At 33.2% G+C, this 19990-nt stretch overlaps 1 protein-coding gene across 1 annotated transcript in view; it reads right to left on the minus strand.

Moving 5' to 3' along the window:
- LOC141511763 (alpha-1,3-mannosyl-glycoprotein 4-beta-N-acetylglucosaminyltransferase C) overlaps positions 1-18694 on the minus strand; it is a 414197-nt gene extending 395503 nt beyond the window's left edge. Inside the window, exons 1-2 of the mRNA XM_074220812.1 lie at positions 18566-18694; positions 3189-3307 (exon numbers count right to left, since the gene is read on the minus strand). The gene's annotated coding sequence lies outside the window, so the exon portion shown is untranslated. The remainder of the gene's footprint in view (positions 1-3188; positions 3308-18565) is intronic.
- Positions 18695-19990: the final 1296 nt, after the last annotated feature.

Consider the following 19990-nt stretch of genomic DNA (forward strand, 5'->3'; position numbering starts at 1 on the left):
CTATTCCCCAATTGATGGGCATCCCCTCAATTTCCAATTCTATGCCTCTACAAAAAGAGCTGATATGAATATTTAGGAACATGTAAGACTTTTCCTTGCTTTTATAATTTCTTCTAAATATAGTTCTAGAATTGGAATTTCTGGGACAAAAGGTATGAAAAGTTTTATTGCTTTTTTGGGCATAGTTCCATATTGTTCTCCAGAAAGGTTGGATCAACTCACAACTCAGTAATGCATCAAGGTCCCAATTCTCCCACAACCTCTCCAACATTAATCATCTTCCCTTTTTCTCATTTTAGTCAATCTGAGAGGTGTGAAGTAATACCTCAATATTTTTTTAATTTGTATTTCTCTAATCAATAATAATTTGGACGATTTTTCATATGATTTTATATATACATATATATAGTATTAATTTCATTTGAAAATTTCATATTCTTGGACAATTTGTCAATTGGGGAATGACTTATGATCTTATATTTGATACAATTCTCTCTATATATATTAGAAATGAGACCTTTGTCAGAACTCCTAGTTGTGAAGATTGTTTCTCAGCATCCTGTTTTCCTTCTAATTTAGGCAACATTGATTTTATTAGCGCAAAATCTTTATGATTTCATATAGTCAAAATCATCCATTTTGCAGTTTACAATGTGCTCTAATTCTCGTTTGGTGATAAATTTATCCCCAAAGCAGCATACTTTTAAAGGAGGGTCAAGTGAAAGCAGAGAGAGAATAAAATAAATAGGGGTGGAGAATAGGATGGAGGGAAATACAGTTAGCTATAGCAACTGGAAGAAAGAGTATTGAAGCAATTTCTCTGATGGACCTCTAAAGAATTCTATTCCTTCCAAAGACAGACCTGATGGTGCTGAATATAGAGTGAAGTATACTTTTAGAACATTACCATTGTAGTAATATTTTTCATGGTTACACATTTTTAACCTACACCAAGTAAATTGCTTTCTCAATGTGGGGAGTGAGGTGGGAGGAAGAAAGAGAAATTTGGAACTCAAGGTTTTCAAGAAAATGTGTAAACTTGTTTTGCATGTAGCTGGAGGTAAACTTTAAAAAGAAGGAAAAGGGAGGCAAGGTCTTTATATAGCTTCTCTGATAAGGATCTCTTTTCTAAAACCATACAAAAAATTAAGGAAGTGAATTTTACAAATATAAGAGCAGTTTTAAGAGATACGGTATATAAATATAATGTAATAACTTTGCAATTTTACTTTTATGAGCTAGTGAAGAGAGCAGAATCAGCAGAATGAGGACAATTTAAAATGTTATGGCAATATTGGAAAGATAATTAACTTTGAAAGACTTAGGAAATCTGACCAACTTAGTGACCAGTTACTTCTAGAAAGGGAACTGATGGAGTCAGAGTGCAGACTGAAAGATAGTTTCTTCTGTCTTTTTCTTTCTATTGATATGTCTTTATGCCTTTCTGAATGTAGAAAATTATTGTGCATATCTATACATATTTATAATTAATTATATTTTTCTTCCCTTCTCAATGGGTGGAATTTGGCATTAAAAAATAAAATTCAATTTAAAAAGAAAAAATAATGTATAGTCACCTTATTAAAAATTAGGTTAATCTTTATAAATTGGGGCATATAAATGAAAGATATTTATGTGTGATCAAATTGAGTTGAATATTTTCTTTCTCCTCCTAACATCCGTTTTTTTCCTATTTCTCAAAATAAATCTCAAAATAACATCACTGTACACATTTCTTTCTCATTAGATCCATTAGCAACTCTACCAGATAGAGTATACCTTCCAATGTTCATTTCAATGATAAATAAACTAATCTTAATGAAGTTAAAAGCACCATAACTAATCATTACTAGAATGATGAAAAGTCAAGTTCTCCTTCTTTCCAGGCTCCTTCCACTATATTCTAGTGACCTTTTTTCATATATATATATATATATATATATATATATATATATATATATATCACTGTAAGATTGCTCCTTGGTATCTAATCTCCAAAATTTTCTCTAAGACTACTCCTCAACTTAAATTAAATTAGAGAATATTCTTTCTTCTGAATGTTTCTGATCTCAACCCTTGACTTCTACTCTCAGTGTTGGTTTCTTTGCTTTATTAAAACCATGCATTTTGGCATTAAATAGACAGAAGTTTCTCTATGTCCTTGAAGTCTGGAATAGGTTTTTGATTGCATTTTAGACCTGTCTCAACACAATGTGGCTTTACATACAACATCCACTAAAAAGCTGCTAATCTTCTAATTTATCCCTGGATATTGGGCAGCTATCTGGCTCACTAAATAGAATGTTAGGAAGACTCATCTTCCTGAGTTCAGATCCAGTCTCAGACACTTCCTAGATTGTTTACTTCTAGACTAGACTACTAGACTGTTTATTTCAGTTCCTCATTTTTAAAATGAGCCAGAACAGGAAATGGCAAACCGTTCCAGTATCTCTTCCAAGAAAATCCCAAATGGATCACAAAGATTTGGTGTAACACAATTAAAATATCTGAACTACAACTATCATTTTCCTAGTTCTCTGTCATTCCCTTCTCCATTTCACTTCCGAGGCTCTCCAAAGGCTATTATTGCTACCTCTTAACTAAACTAGGAAAAAAACAATTTACATTGGTCAGTGGAATCATAAACTGGTAAATTTGCTTGCAATGATCATTTGACATATCTTAGATGAAAGAAATGTGACTAAGTCCTAGAAGAGAATTACTGACACAGAAAAGTGTTTGGAAACATCCAAGGTCATGATATACACTAGCTCTAGCATATATTTATTTGCCAGAATGTAGTTTTTCCTTTCTCGTTTGCTTTAAGTATGGTTCTGTTAGTACTTCTCTTAAAATGAACATGGTAGTATAATACCATATTAAGCATAGACACTTGATCCAGGATGATGGTCCACAAACCCCAATTCTTTACTTTATAAGTAACTGTAAAGCTTGCTGAATTTTAGACTATATTGCCTGCCTGCCCTCTTGGATTATAGTAATAACAGTTTGAGGTCTGAAAGAGACCTTATGGGTCATCAAATTCAATCCTTCATTTTAAAAATGAGTGTGATTTCCCCAAATTCAAATGACTAGGAAATGTGTGACAATGTCAGAATTTGAACCCAGAAGTTGAATCTAAATCTTTCTTTCAAGTCAAACATTACAACCCCTTTCTCCTCCTTTACCTTTTTAATTCTTCATATTTCTCAGATTGAATCACCTTGGCACAATGTAAGGAGTGCAGGTTTTGGAGTCAGAAAGATCCCAGGCAAGTAATGCAACATTTCAGTCTCAGTTTCCTCATCTGTAAAAAGGGAACAATAATAGCACCTATTTCACAATGGACATAACATTTGTAAAGTACTATATGAAAATTGGTTATTATTGTTTACATCCAGACCTTTAATAATTGCTGTCAATCACATCCCCATGAAATCCCCTGGAGCCGTCCTTTCCTGCCTGCTCTTATTGTCACGATCCTATGAGACGTTAGTCAACTCAGATGAACAATGGATAGAGCACTGAACTTGGAGTGAAAAGAAGGAGTTTGAATTCTATCTGAGAATTCTGCCTCATTTACTTAAATTTTAATTAGGAACAATTAACTTTGCTTGAGCTGTTGTGAAAATCAAATGAGAGAACATATTCAAAGGAGTTTGCAAATTTAAAACTGCTAGAAAAATACCATTGTCATTGTCATTTTTGTTTTTGTTCTGTACCTGGAATATTACAATATTTTGCTAGTGAGTTTTTCTAACTTCAATCTCTCTCCCGTGTGTGTGTATGTATGTGTATGTGTATGTATGTATCTATGTATGCATGTATTTATTAAGCACATATCATGTGTCAGATGCTATGTTAAGCTACAAGAGCTACAAATATTAAGAGATAACCAATAAAATAAAATAAAGACCAAATATAAAAGAAAGCTGAAAAGTTAGGGAGTGGGAAGTAATAGAAGGTGCTCAATGTTTTTAAATATTTGAGAAAGTAAGTCAGAGAATTCCTGAATTAGAGCAGGCCCATAAAAATAAAGTATCTGAGATGGGCTCTCTCTTTCAATTCATGTCCTCTCCAATTAGAAGTGAAGTAGATGGTGATGGAGTGAAACTGATGAAATCTCACAAAATGAAGAGATATATTGTAAAGAAGATAAACATGTTTAGGACAAACATGAATGCAAAAGGGAAAATGCTGAGCTAGATTCTCCATACATTTATTTTATCACCCACACTTGGGAGTATTTCAGAGTGCACCTCAACCACTGGGAGTTGCATTTTAACCATTTATCGTCATTCAATGCCCATCTATAGGTAAAGAATTGGAGAGAAAGTAATTAAGGTAATAAAGTTTCTGACTTGTTTCTGGAATATTACATAAATCCCCAAGTCATATAAATTTAGCAACCCAAAATTCTATCTAGTCCAGTGATGTCAAACACATTGAAGCAGCAGTCAATAAATTGTACATAGGCATACTTGTTGGTTGCATACTGACTTAGAAAACCACAAATGTTCATGTACATATATAAATGTGTGTGTAGTTTGCACATATGTGTATATATGTAAACATATATGTTTACATGATATAACAACCAAATAAAATCAAATAAACTAAAAACTTTATGATGAATTGATGTTATCAATATTTATATGACATCAGTCTATATACATATATCTTAGAAATGAATATAAATCAGATTCAAAATTCATATTATTTATTAAAAATCTAACTTTTCCAGTTTAAAATTTGTAATAATAGAGTTTTCAATATGGCTAACCAAAGTTTAATTGTTGATTTTGTCCTATGTGAACTTTCAGTAGGGAGCAAAAATAATTACTTCCATAAGTATAGATTATTAAACATTGCTAAGATTCTTGCAGCAAATATGCACATTTTAACAAAATATCCTGGCAAGAAAGAAAGAAAATCTGGAATACTAACTTCATCATATGTTTCTTTTATCTCTTTGTTACATTGAATTTCAAAAAGTTGCATTTGAATATAACTTTTCATTCTCTCTACATCAAAAGAAAATGGAGCCCTGAATGGTAAAAAATTGTTTTCACACATTTTCAATCCTTCAAATTGCCTTTCAAATTCAAATAATATTCCTCAATATTTGTGGCATACTTGCTGAATTTACAAGAACAAAAATGACTATTGATAATTTTTTCTTGTAGGAAAATGAGTCAAATCACAATTTTAGTACACTTACCCAAAAAACCAAGTTTTATCTTAATAAGCTTTAATGCAGTCATATGTAAAAGTTTTCAACTGATTTTGACACTAACGCTTTAAATTCAACTCACTTAAATGCCTTGGAATACTTATAATGAAAGTCAAATCCTGAAACCAGTTCTTTGTATTAAGTTCTACTGCTGACTTTTAATTTCTAAAAAAATTGGTTTAATTGCAAAGTTATCAAAATTTCTTTGAAACTAGGAAAGCCAGTGAATTTTTGTATAATAAAGTTTCTTGCTCACTTTTCATTTAAATATTAATGAAGAAAATCATTGATTCAATCATCAAAAATCATATACAATTCACTGTCTTCCTAACAAACTACAGTACATAATCTGTTTTCACTATTTCTAACAAAATACTTCCTGTTATGTAAGGCCTTGAATGTGATGAGCATTACATTACTCTGAAGAGCAATTTCATTCTTCTTTGTCAATAATTAAATCTCCAAATTCATAGCTAGATTACACTTTTCCAATTAAAATTTATTTTTCTGAAAGTGTAGATTTTTCACCTGCTGTAGTGTTATTTAAAAAAGAATATCAAGGAATTCTTCACTCACTATAAGATTTTTCTACTATATGAAAATAAATATGGCTATTAGAGTCAATCTTCTAATAACCATTGAATGCAATTAAAAAAGTCATTTCTATTCTATTCTATGTTTCAATTCCATTGACTCTGTTTATAACAGTATTTTATAATAATGGAATGTTCCAAAGAGTTTTAACTCTTTACAAGACAAAGAATTTCAGCCATTTTCATCATACAATTTTCATAACTTCATGCTTTCACAAATTCATTTCACATTTCAAAATTTTCACAGCTCGGTAGAACAATAGATACAGAGCATTGGCATTTGTTGGGAACTGGAGTTAGAAAGATCTCAGTTCGAATTCAGCTTCAGGCACCATGACCCTTGCAAAGGCATTCAACAATTTTCCTCAGTTTCCTCATCTATAAAATGAACAAGAGAAGGAAAAGGCAAACCATCCCAGCATCTTTGTCAAGAAAACCCCAAATCGTGTCACAGAGCCAATCATGACTGAGATGGATTACACATCAGCAAAAGCATTTTTGAATACTGAACTATGAGATTTAAAATAACATAACTAGTTTTGACTATATTCTGTGTCTTCATATTTTTATTTTTGTCTTGAAATATAGATTTTGAATTACTTGATTTATCTTTATTTCATGTATTAATAAAACTTAGAATGATATGCTTCATAGTAGTGTTTTAAATCATATTTTAGAGGGGATATTATTACTGTGTCTACAAATCATATGTAAGATTTTTCTTTTTTCAACTTTAGAAAAGAAATCATCTAACTCTCATCCTGGATATAAAATTCTGTCCTTGTATGAATTATTCCTTATTGCTCTTTGAATATGGCATGACCTATATGTTTCCTATATAATAAATAGTTAAAATAATTTAATATTTAATATATTAGTTATAATTATACTTTCATATTTCTTTCTATACATTAACAATTCTTTCCTTGCAAAAGGTGGCCTAAAAATCTCCTTTCTCTTTACTTCCTTTACCTATAGTAAAAAGTTATTAAAACTAAAAGCATCAAAATGAAATTTTCTGCAAGCTAGTTAACAAAATAAGTAAAAATGCAATAAAACATAGATTTTATTACATTTTTAAAAAATCTAATCATTCATTTTTCTTTGGATACAATGTATGACTATAAAAAAGAATAACTAATTAATTTTATTACATTGGATCAGAAGAGTAATAGTTGATTTTTTTGTTTTGATTTTATTTTTAAAAAATTAATTTACTTATTTATTTTGAATTTTACAATTTCCCCCCTAATCTTGCTACCCTCCCCCCCACACCCCACAGAAGGGAGTCTGTTAGTCTTTATAATGTTTCCATGGTATACATTGCTCTAAGTTGAATGTGATGAGAGAGAAATCATATCCTTAAGGAAGAAAAGTAAAGTAAAAGAGATAGCAAAATTACATAATAAGATAATGTTTTTTTTTTCTAAATTAAAGGTAATAGTCTTTGGTCTTTTGTTCAAACTCTACAATTCTTTCTCTGGATACAGATGGTATTCTTGTAATGGCTGATCCTAAAGAAAATGTATTTCCAAATTTAAATATGAATTTATTGGTCATTTTGGAGGAGTCAGGGTAGGAATATGAGGTGGTTTGTGAGATAATTTAGCTATAGGGGTGAAGTTCATAGCCATGTGGTGAAGAATGATAGAAAGGAGACTTTTTTAGTGGAAATCAAAGATAAAAGTGTGGCATACAGAAAGAAAAAGTCAGACCCTCACATATAAGCACACGATAAATTAACAAAACAACTAGAAAACTCTCAAAGTTCACAGCCAATCACCTGCCTTTTCAAATCTCAATGGTTTTTCATGGAAAATGCAGATAAAAACATGATTAAAAACTCTGATATTTTTAATATTTGTTATTGTGATAATAAAAATGATATATAATCATTTGATTAAGCAGCATGTAGTGCACTAAATACTTAAGTCATATTATCTAGTTCTCTCTATAGGCAATAGCTTTCCCTATTAAGTTGAAGTTTCATTCAAGTGAGCAAAGGATCATCTTATTTGAAAACAATCCATTGGAGTTTGTATGGAAACCAAGCAGGTGAGAGGCTGGGATTTTTGTTTGTTTTAATTTGTTTTATTTTCTTCAAGAAGAGAAGCCAAAAGTGTACTGTCTGGGCTTCCTCTTCTCCAGTTTTTCTTGGCACTGGATAATGATCCATCATGTTTTAAAATTTGCTCTTTTTTTGTAACCTAATAGGGGAAGGGTTCAAGTCATCTCTGTAGGTAAATCTGGATCTCAAGGTTCCTTTAAACAATTCGTGCAACTGATCTATAGTTTCCTTGTGTTCACTGTTGAAATTTGTTAAAATCCATTTTAATATGGGCTGAGTCACCCTGGAGTATATTTTGGGTTACTGTCAGGCTTGGTCTGTATAACTGCTAACAAGGATAATTGATTGTAATGCTGTCATTTGATAATTAATATTACTTTGTAGCATTCTCTTCACTTTTGAAAGTCTATCTCTTTTTTAGAAAAAAAAATCTTATTTATTTAAGGTAATGGGCTAAAGTGACTTGCCCAAGGTTACACAGCTGGACAATTATTAAGTATCTGGGCACAGATTTGAACTCAGATCCTCCTGACTCGAGGACCTGTGCTCTATCCACTGTTCCACCTCTAAAGTCCATCTCTTAAGATTGGCTTAAAGAGATGACCCTTCCCCAATCCAATTCCAGCTAAGGAATGTCATCCCATTAAATGTCTTCTCAAGGCATCTACTCTTTAGCTAGTATTCCCTGGATTCCACCCAATTGGGAACCCAAATACTCTTTACTCAATAAATACAGAAAATGAGTTAGATCACTGAGGAGGAAAGGGAAAGCTTGTACTTTTGCTCCCTACAAAAGAGTATCAGTCAGGCTGTAAGGAGGTAAAATCAGAAAGAATTTGATTGCTAAATGGAGCTCAAAACTAGTGACCAAGAGTCATTTCTCAACTACCCTTCCATTTACACTCCCTTCCCCTCCCAATGACGAGTAATTGGCAGAAGTTGAGAGGTCTTAGGCAACCTTCTCATTAAAAGTATATACAAATTAAGGCTGCTTTTCATTTGTCAAGAAAGGGTTCAATAGTGTGCCACCCAGAAGGCAGGTGGTCATTTTAAATGACCCAAACCTTATATGTTTGCCTTTTGTTACTATACCTGATCATAATTTTTAAAATTTTTGATCAGGCAGGAAATTGAGTTTCTCAACATTTTTATTCATGATGTCACCCAGTATAATCCAATAATTTTTTTTCAATGAGGAAAGTGAAGTGACTTAAGGGATAATCTAGATAAAGGGAAATCAAATCTACATTTATATCTTGTTTATTTCTTTTCATTTGATTTCAGAAAATTTGCTTTTGAATACCATAAATATGAGTTTAAAAAACAAATATATCATTTTAGAATATAGGCTTAAAATGATTCTGGATTTTTTCAATAAATACAACAATTTTTACAATTTTTTCAACAAAACTTTTATTTTATTTTTTGCAATTTCATGCAAAGATAATTTTCAAATTTGAAAACTTTTGAGCTCCATGTTTTTCTATCTCCCTCCCTTCCCTCCTCCCTCTCCATGGCAGCAATTAATCAGATAGAGGTTGTACAGTAAATACATCAAAATTCTTATCACAATTATTGTATTAAGGATGATGAATTGAAAATTAAGGTTCCAACCAATTACCAGTTAGGTAATACAATACATAGAGTTCTGTACTTGCCATCAGAAAAACCTAAATTCAAACCCAGGCTCAGAAACTGAATAGATGGATGTCATTGGGCAAGCCCTCTTAACCTTGTTTTCCTCAGTTTCCTTATCTGTAAGAGGAGCTGGAAAAAGAATTTGAAACCCCTCCAGAATCTTTGTCAAGAAAATCCCACTTGGGAAAGCCACTTAACCCCATTGCCTAGCAAAAACCTAAAGAAAAAAAAAGAAAATCCCAAATGCAATCACCAAGTGTCAGGCATGACTGAAATGAATGAATAACATAACTATCATTAGGATAGATTTTTATCTACTACAAATTGAGTGTTTGCAAATTCACCTGTGTCAAACCTGAAAGGATAAAGCAAACTTTATGATGTTAACCTCCTAGAGGTAGAGTATATTAATGTTGTTTCCTGGGAATGTTATAATTGGTGAAACAAATTGAATAGATTTTGGAAATTTTTATTGCATTCATTTTGAAAATTTATCTTTTAAAGGGGACAAACACAAGACCAAGGTTCAAGAAAGCTCCTCATTCTTCAGGATTATCAACAAATTTAGTATAGGGAGAAGAAATCATTAATTATTTTAAGATTTATTTATGTGACACTGGAAACTTACATGGCTAATTAAAAGATAGCATCAGAAATGGTTCATCTTAAACAGATAGCTTCCATGTACAGATTGAGTGATTTTCGCTGAGCAAGGCAGTGTGGAAAGTACTTTTATTTGCTCAAACAGCTACATTTTGAATTCCATCTATAATAAAAATTCATTCTTTCTATAGGAAATATCAACTTAGGGTTCAAGTGTAAAAAAAATCAGTATGTTTGAGCACAAAATATCAATCCAAACTAAACTTAATTTTGTTTTTCTTTAACTAGCTCCTATAGATGCTGGTGTTATTAGTGATTAAATATGATCTGTTAGTTTTCAGTCTCCCTCCTCATAATATTAACTAAAAGTTTATCTAAATAACAGGTAAAAGCAGTTTTCAGTGGTTGATAAATGACTATAAAGAGACTGACTTACATGATTAGAATTCTATCATTGTCCCTATTGGTATATTTTTTGCTTTGTGGTCAGATAATTTGATATTAATTTGAATTTTGTTTCAAGAATTTCAAAGTTTCTGGGACACATAGATAACATAGCATAGCAGAAAATATATTGGATTTGGAGGTCAGTAAATTTCATCCTGGGTAGTTATAACTCGTCAAATTATTTCCTTTCTGAGTATTATCTGGAAATTGGGAATAATATGCATCACTCTCTATTACCAAAAAGGGGTTAATGAGTAGGCTTTAGTTTATAGATTGTGTGTTGATTCATTAGTAAATTCATTTATAAGGTAGTTTCATCTTACCATTTCTTTAGAGTATAGGAAGAAAAAGAAATTTACTCAAAATTGCCTTTTAAAAGATCTCCAGATGAAAACTGAAAAATCCTTAGAAATAAAGATTCCGCTTTTTAACTTTGTGCCACAGTAGATAGACTTCAAGAAATTCATAAACCACCTCTGACTTATATTGTCTATATGGGACAAAGTCACATTTTTCCAACATCTCTGACAATTTCTCAAACTAAGTTTCAGAAGGACAAACATCTGCTATCTTGTTGTAATTCTCAATTCTTCATTCTCATTTAATCTATAGGCAATTTTTGCCATTTCTATTTCCACATCTGACTTTTTTCTACTCCTTTCTACTTAATAGTTGCCATTCTAGTTCAGTCCTTCGTTGATTCTAACATTTCTCATTAAAATTCTTTCTTTCTTCCTCTCTCCCTCTTTCTCCCTCCTCCTGACCTTCTTTTATCCGTGTCACTGTCTTTCTCTCCCTGCTTTTTCTCTCCATCTTTGTCTCTCTGCTTAGCTGTTTCTATATCTCTGTCTATATCTGTCTCTATATCCCTTTGTCTTGTTTTTTCCTGCCTCAAGCCTCTACCAACTCACCTCAGTCAAAGGGAAAAACAGGACTGAGAACATTAATCATTCTCCAATCCCACCTCTGCTCCCCCCAAATTCCAATGTCTCATTATTAACTCAAGGATCAAATAGAAATTTCTCATCATTGGAAACTTCCTATCACCTCACTCCTCATAATCATTCTATTCTACCTTAACTCTGCCCCCCATACTTTGCAATTCAGTCATATAATCCTACTGACAGTTTTATATCCCTGGTGCTCCATCTTCCATCTCTATAACTGTTCTCTGATGGTCTCTTTTGCCCAGGATGCATAACCCACTCACCTTTTCTCTCCGGACTTTTTCAAACCCTTCAGGATTCAGCGGAAGTGTTATCTTCTTCATGAAGCCTTTTCTGACTTCTCTAGCGTTCAAAATTTCACTTAGCACAATGCTTTAACGTGTAGTTAACATCTGATAAATATTTATTAATGAGTGATAACAGTAGAATATTTGGGGAAACTATAGGATAGTCAGTTGTAGTACTGCAGTTGCAAAGAGTGATGACAAAAAAAATATAGGGAAAGATATACAGGGACAGAAATAATAAAAAAGAGGGTGGAGGGAGGAAGGTCAAGTAGAATGTGGACTGAGAAAAGGCCAATTGGATTTGACAACAGATTATTGGCAAATTTGATTGAATCGATTTCAAATGAATAATATGGCTCAAAGGCAGTCTTCAAACAGTTGAAAAGTGGGAAAGAAATTAAAGTAGCCACTAAGCTTCCCTCTCGTGGCCATCAGACTGAGAAAAAATTCCATATATATAAATGAAGGAGAAATTTTGGTGGCGTTGTGGTAGGAGGAAAAGAGGCAGTCTAAAACATAGTGATAAAGTTGCAGGTTAATCCAAACATTTTAGAAGAAAATTTTGAATTACAGACCACAAAAGTTTAGCTCTAAAAGACAGGTTATCTAATTCTGCATCCTCTTTGACTAATAGAACTTCTCTCTCTCTCTCTCTCTCTCTCTCTCTCTCTCTCTCTCTCTCTCTCTCTCTCTCTCCCACACACACCCACACACACACAAACACATATGTATTCCACAAAGAAATTAAAGAGAATGCATTGAAAACAGAAAGGGTTCCCAAAAAGGGGAAATGGTTGAATAAAGTATATTATATAACTGTAATAGAATATTTTGCTGCAAGAAATTTTTTTAAATGATGGGTTCAAAGAAACTTGGGGGGCAGGACTAGTACTACCAAATCTAGAGGGGCAGCTATGTGGTGCAGTGGACAGAGCACCAGCTCTGGAGTCAGGAGGACCTGGGTTCAAATTTGACCTCAGATACTTAATAATTACCTAGCTGTGTGGCCTTGGGCAAGTCACTTAACCCTTACGAAAAAAAGAAATAAAAAACTCAACAATGAGGTAAAACCAAGAAAATAATTTCTACAATGATGTCAAAATATAAAAGGACAAGTCTGAAACGTTTAGCAATTCTCATCAATTCAGTGACTCATGACATCAGATGACATATGATTTGACTACTTCCTAACAGTAAAGAAATGATAGGCTAGAGGTAAAGAATGCAATGTAAATTTTGAGATACAATGTGAAATACATTTTATTTGACTGCATTAATTTGTTTAAAAGTGTTGAATTCTGGGAGTAGTGGAATAATAGTTAATAGGTAATGCTAATGATGCTAAAAAGGAAAAGTCAATGAAATAGTTTAAATATAAAGAGGAGAGAGCAGGAGGATAGAAAAGAACAGATAAAAGAAGACTTCTGCTAGTTCTGCATGAAATTTAAAATATATTAAAACTATATTAAACTGAACTACACAGCTTCATATACCATAAGATTTTCCTACATGCAAAAGCTAATGCATAAGCCAAATTTTAGCTAGCAGCTAAAATTTCAAAGTTCTTTAAACTTTGAGAATCACCTTTTAGATATTATTTTATCACATAGTTCCAACACTCCTAGAATACAGGAATTATTATCCCTATTTTATAGCTGAAGAAACAGAGACAAGAGGGGTTAAGAGCCTCTCTAAGGTCACAAAGCTAACATTCAGCATTCTAATATCTACTACAAGCTTTATATTGAAATGTGATGCTTGTCAAATTCTATAAATATAAATTAAAAACAAATAAATAAAGAGGAAATTGAGTCAAGGACAGTAATTTCTCACTTGTATAAAGCAAGAGACCTATAGGTTATTGCCAGTGTAAAAGGCAGGAACGGCTGCTTTAGTTTATTTTATTTTAGATTTTTATCTCCATTCACTCTCTACACCAGGTACCAAAGCTATCTGGGATATTTTGACATGGCAAAAACATAGTCATAATATATCATAAAGTAGGAAGGAAGGAAGGAAGGAAGGAAGGAAGGAAGGAAGGAAGGGAGGAAGGGAGGGAGGGAGGGAGGGAGGAAGGAAGGAAGGAAGGAAGGAAGGAAGGAAGGAAGGAAGGAAGGAAGGAAGGAAGGAAAGAAAGAAGGAAAGAGAGAAGGAAAGATAGAAAGAATGGAAGAAATAGAGGAAGGAAGGAAGGGAGAGAGAGAGAGAGAGAGAGAGAGAGAGAGAGAGAGAGAGAGAGAGGAAGGAAGAAATGAAGAAAAAAGGAAGAAAGAACATAAATACATGTTACCTTGCTAGACTCATCAAAAATAAAATGAAAGAAAGAAAGGAAAAAAAGACAAAGAGAAAGGAAGGGAGAAAGAATGAAATGAAGAAAGAAAGCAAAAGAAAGGAAGAGAGAAAAAGAAACAGCTTTTTATTAATTAAAAAAATTAAATCCACACACAACAAACAACTTCTCGGGTATTTTTTCCTTCCTTTCTTTTTTTTTCCTTTTCCATTTTTCTTTCTTCCTTTCTGTCTTCCATTTTCCCTCTTTCTTTCACTCTGGCTTTCTTTCTCTATCTTCTCTTTTTTTTTTCTCCCTTTCTCTTTTTTTCTTTTTCCTCCCTTTCTCTCTCTCTCTGTTTCTCTTTCTTCCTCTGTCTTTTTCTTTTCTTTTTCTTTGTCCCTTTCTTTTCTCCCTTTCTATTTTTCTTCCTTTCTTTTTTCTCCATCCCTCTTTTCTTGCTTTATTTCTCTTTTTCTTCCCTTTCTTTCTTCCCTCCCACCCTGTTTTTCTTTCTTTCTTTCTTTCTTCCTTCCTTCCTTCCTTGCTCTCTAGCATGCTCTTTTTCTTTTCTATTCTTTCTTCTTTTCTTTCTTACTTTCTCTTTTTCCTCCCTTTCTTTGTTCCCTCCACCCCATCTCTATTTTCTTTCCCTCTTTCTTTCTTTCTTTCTTTCTTTCTTTCTTTCTTTCTTTCTTTCTTTCTTTCCTTCCTTCCTTCCTTCCTTCCTTTCTTCTTTCCTTCCTTCTTTCTTTCTCTCTTACTTTCTGTCTTTCTGTCTTTTCCTCCTTTTGCTTTCTCTTGATGGGAATATGACTTAGGAGGCATAGCTACTCATCACATAATAACACTACCCAAGGGAAAGTAGCATTTTCTGTCCTTTGGACAAATGTCTTCCTGAGGGAAATATTGGTCAGTACCTAGGATGAATTATATCAAATTTCTCCCAGTTCTATATCTTCAGTGATACAAGTCTGAGTAAGATAGCTAGCAAAGGATAACTAAGAGACACAGTGAGTAGAGTAGCATCCCTGAAGTCAGGAGAAACTGAGTTCAAACTTGACCTCAGTCACTTGTGTGACCCTGGGCAAGTTACTTAACAGATTCCCTCTCAATGAAAATACACAAGAGCAATGTCTTGATTATAAAAATGAATGAATGAATGAATGAATTAGTATTATAATGCCAAGAAACCAATTCATAGATATGTGGGGTGAGGAACATTCAGAGCACAGAATGTATAAGTTCTGTGAATCATGGTGCTCCCATGGCAACTACAGACTGGACTCAAAATCCAATAAATCTAGGAGTTTTTAGGGATGGATTAATTAAATGTTTGAGCAAATATAGCTGCCTAATTTTAAGTTGATATTTTTACATGGCCCTCTAATGGTATTACACTCACTGACCCTAAGCAGAAAAAAGGTTCTCCACCATTACCATGGATGGATAGGTAATATTTTGGGGCAAATAAAGGAGAAGCATAGATATGTATGTAAAGTCGATTATTAAATTTTCTTTGTGTATGTGTGTCTTGTTGCTATTGCTGCTGTTGTTTCATATTAACTGTCAAAAATATTTTCTCATCTTCTCCTGGCAGTCTGTGCTTGAATCGTTGATTAGTGAATAGACTAGGGAATAGATTATTAGGGAAGCTCAAGAGCATCAAAAAAAATCCCAGAGCCTTGATTTCAATAATTTCAACAAATTTTATTGACTATCTACTATGAGCTTGGGATTGTGCTCATAATTCACTGGCATGAAGTCTAATGGCAAAAATGTCTACTGATAATCAGTATATGGAAATTTATATTTAAGTTCAGCCACTGCCTAATATGTGATCTTTTCAGACCATTGCAGCACCCAGGGTCTCAGTACAATGGAAGGTTTGAAGGTGGGGGTTGAACTACATGGTTCATGGCTCATGAATTACATGGTATTTGAGGTTCCATCCTACCTGCAACTTCTGTGATTCTTTCCTCTCTCTTTCTTTCCTCCCTCCCTTTCTCTATTCTCTTTCTTTCTAAAACAACAATAATAACAGTAACAATAATAAAACTAATAAATTTTCCAGGCACATTAGATTGTGTTTATGTACTAAGAAAACTGATAAGAGTATATACCCTATTATTAAACAAGATAAACCTCAAATTCCATTTAAATTTTACCACTACTACACTATCCATTATTATCATCATTATTTTATTATAGCTATCATTATTGTTAATATCCTCTTCAGTGCCAATATGCTATATACTATTAGGGGTTTCAAATAGAAATATGCATATACTATAAATATAATGCCACTTTTTTGTCCTTAATTGCATGAAATGTTTTCTTGAAGACTAAAGTCTACTTAGGGAGTTAATTATTTTTACAAAATTCCCACAACCTTTCTCCCACTTATGCCAAAGATCACAGAGAAAATAAAATATCAATACAGATGATTTGTATGCTAGAAGAGAACATTAATTATCTTTGGTACTATGGAAAAATTATTTTCTTGCCCTATATAAAAGATATGCATACCCTATTAATACATACATGCCCTATATAGACTATATGTATAATGACACTTGTGTGCATGCACATACATTTGCATGCTTACACATGTACATATTTATAGACACTATAAATAGACACAATATGATTTCATGTGTATATATATATATATATGTATATATATATGATCACTGTAAAGATATCTTACAATATATCAAAAAGTTTACTTAACCTATACTTGCGTATCCTCACTTTTAGATGTCTTGATGTACATTGCAATGGTATAAAAGTTACTTGCAAAGGGTTTTGGAGATTTATAAAGGTTAGTTACCCTCATTTTGTCAAAGAAGAAATGCATAAATCCTAAAATCCCATTAGTATATATCTGACATTTGCTAAAAAACTCATTTTTGTTCAGACTTGAATTGGTTGAAAGAAACAAATCAAAAACTCCTGATATTCAGAACTGAGAGACAGGACTGGGCTCGTCAAAGACATAAAAGTGTCACATCACTGGGAAGCACCCTGCTGCCTTTAAGTGCAACTTGGATACCTCCAAACCCTGGCTTCTAATTATCAAAAATGCCAGTTTGGATAAATGCAAATAGATGTTACCTTGCCAGACTCATTGAAAATGAAACTAAGCAGGAGCATACAAAAAGCATTCCATATAGACCCTCATTCAAAAGTTTAATTATATACTCCACTCATGCAGTATCAAAATAATTGAGGACTACTGAATTAAATAGTAAAATTAAAAACTTGTCCATATTGTTGTCTCCCACAAGTCATTGTTGCCAATTCTCACATTAATATCTTTCTGTTTTTCATGTCTTATGATACACAGGACTTGACTAGTTAAACTTGCAATTGGAGCCTTCATTGAGCAGCGCTTGAACCTCCAAGTCAATTAAGAACCTTTATTGAATCTGATTTTTCAGTATCATTTCCAGTGTTAAACCTCCCTCTCCCCAGTAGCAGATGAGCAAATGTATTATGCTTGTTTTGCAGCAAAATTGGTAGAATCAACACAGTAAAAATAAAGAAAAGAAAGAGAAGAAAAGAAAAGAAAAGGAAAGAAAAAAGAAAGAAAAGAAAAGAAAAGAAAAGAAAGGAAAAGAAAAGAAAAGAAAAGAAAAGAAAAGAAAAGAAAAGAAAAGAAAAGAAAAGAAAAGAAAAGAAAAGAAAAGAAAAACCAGAGAGCCAAGTGGACAAAAACATTTAACTATCCTGCATAGAGAGTCATAGAACATTTTTTTACACATTCATTTGGAGCAATCGAGATGATAAACAGTATTTCCTACTCCTTGCCTCACATTTTCACCCTGAAGCCATTTACTACACTTGTACCTTTATCCTCTGAAGAGAACTAGGAGCAAAAAGACATGTTTAAAAGTACTCTAACTTTATTGAAGAACTGAAAACCTTTTCCTCCTTAGATTGGCTATCTTTTGCTAACATAGAAACAACTTTGGCAGAATGCTCACAATTAACAAAGTTCAACTCATTGTGCATTTTTAATAGCAATTTTGCAACTCTTATTCCTCTCTCTCTCTCTCTCTCTCTCTCTCTCTCTCTCTCTCTCTCTCTCTCTCTCTCTCTCTCTCTCTCTCTCTCCATCCTTAAGGCAAAATGTCAAAGATTCCAGCTGAGCGATATGCTGTTAAGTTTCATTCCGAATAACGGTCTTGTTCTGTTCTGCCAATTACTTTCCTATTTCAAAAGAAAAGCCGGGATCTCATTGCCAATTATTTTTTACTGCAAATGAGACTTTTCCAGGTGTCCCTTCTTAGCCTGCCCCCCCCTTCTGAAATTCCCCCCCTGCTCCAACTCGTTCTTCCTTCCAGTCCACGTTTGCACCCTCTTTCTCCCTTGCCATCTCCCTAGCGGCTAATCCTGTTGGAGTCCTTTCCAGTTTGCTAGCTTAGGCACATCACCTTTCTTTGGAAAGAGAAGGGAAATCCGAAGAGGCTCTTACCAGAGGCAGGGAAACAATTCTCTCTCCCAGCTTAGCTCCAGCCGCTCAGTGTGCAGGCGGGCGGCATGAGTGATCCTTGGGCCTCACACAAAAGAGAGATAATTGGCTCTCAATGAAGAGATGTAAACATTCATCATAATGCCACTGGTACTAGTGCTCAAAGCTACCTCAGCTGCTCTATGTACTCTGACTCGAAGATGATGTCACAAACATCAACTGGGTGTACTCTCATTGGCTTCTGTTACCTGGAATCATATCTTAACCCTAACCTGTCAGCTGCAAATTGAAAAGCTGAAGCTAGCTCTGACTGCATTTTTTTTCCCTGATTGGGGTGGGGGGGAGAGGTAAGAGCAGCATGGGGCTACATGATAATCACACACTAGAAATAACATCAACAACAAAAATTCAAAGACTAATTTGCCTAATTAATTAAACAGGAGCCCTGGGGAACTGAATTTTCATAATCTGTTCACTAAATGACAGTAATCATCAAAATATGATCGAGCATGGGTATGAAAAGAAAAAAAAAAGAAAGGGAATCTACACAGTGCGTCTGGGCATTTCACTTCTTGGAGTTAATATTTCATTGTTCTCTTTCAAATTAAAATGAAAACAAGTTTTGAAACTCTAGGGCACTTTATGGACAACTGAGATGCCTTTGTGAACAGATGACTGAATGTAAAATCTTTCAAATAGAATGAAAAGGGAAAGAAAGATACAAAATTGAAACTTTGAAAAGTATTATTTCTGGAAAATATTTTGGAAATATAGTTTATAATATCATATCAAAATCACAGTATCTTCAATATCATAGGGATATGTATGGGGTTATATGCCTAAAGCTATTCTATCTATAAGTCAGAAAAATTCCAGACAATCTTAATTTGGTTATTTATAATCTACTTTAAATTATATTCTTTTTCTGTGGGGGTATAACAGTCCTTGTTATTCATCTCCTGCAGACTGTGTCCTTCTTTAACCCTAACACCAACATTTCTTTCAGGCATAAACCGGTAGGTTGGCAGAATAATGGACTAGACTCTGCCTTTGACACTTGGCAAAGGGATGAATTTTCAGTTGTCTCATAGTTTCATGTAAGCTCACCTCACCTCATAAAGATTGTTAAGCTCAAATGATTGATCCAATCCTTGGTCAGTTAGTGGGAAGTTCACCTTTGAGATTTTAAAGAGAACTTTATTCTTGTACCTATTCACAAGAGGATATAGTCTAAAGAAGCATCAATTCAATCTTGTTTCTTTTGATACACACATATACACGTGTGAGTATATGTGTGTGTGTAACGTACACACTATGCATACATAGAGAATTCTAAAACTCAATCACAAATCAAACAACCATCACAAAAGACACTGATCAGTCAGTTTCAAGAGAATCACCTTTATTGCTGAACATCTTGGTCTATTA

Source organism: Macrotis lagotis, chromosome 2 (assembly GCF_037893015.1).
Source record: "Macrotis lagotis isolate mMagLag1 chromosome 2, bilby.v1.9.chrom.fasta, whole genome shotgun sequence".
Classification (NCBI taxonomy): domain Eukaryota; kingdom Metazoa; phylum Chordata; class Mammalia; order Peramelemorphia; family Peramelidae; genus Macrotis; species Macrotis lagotis.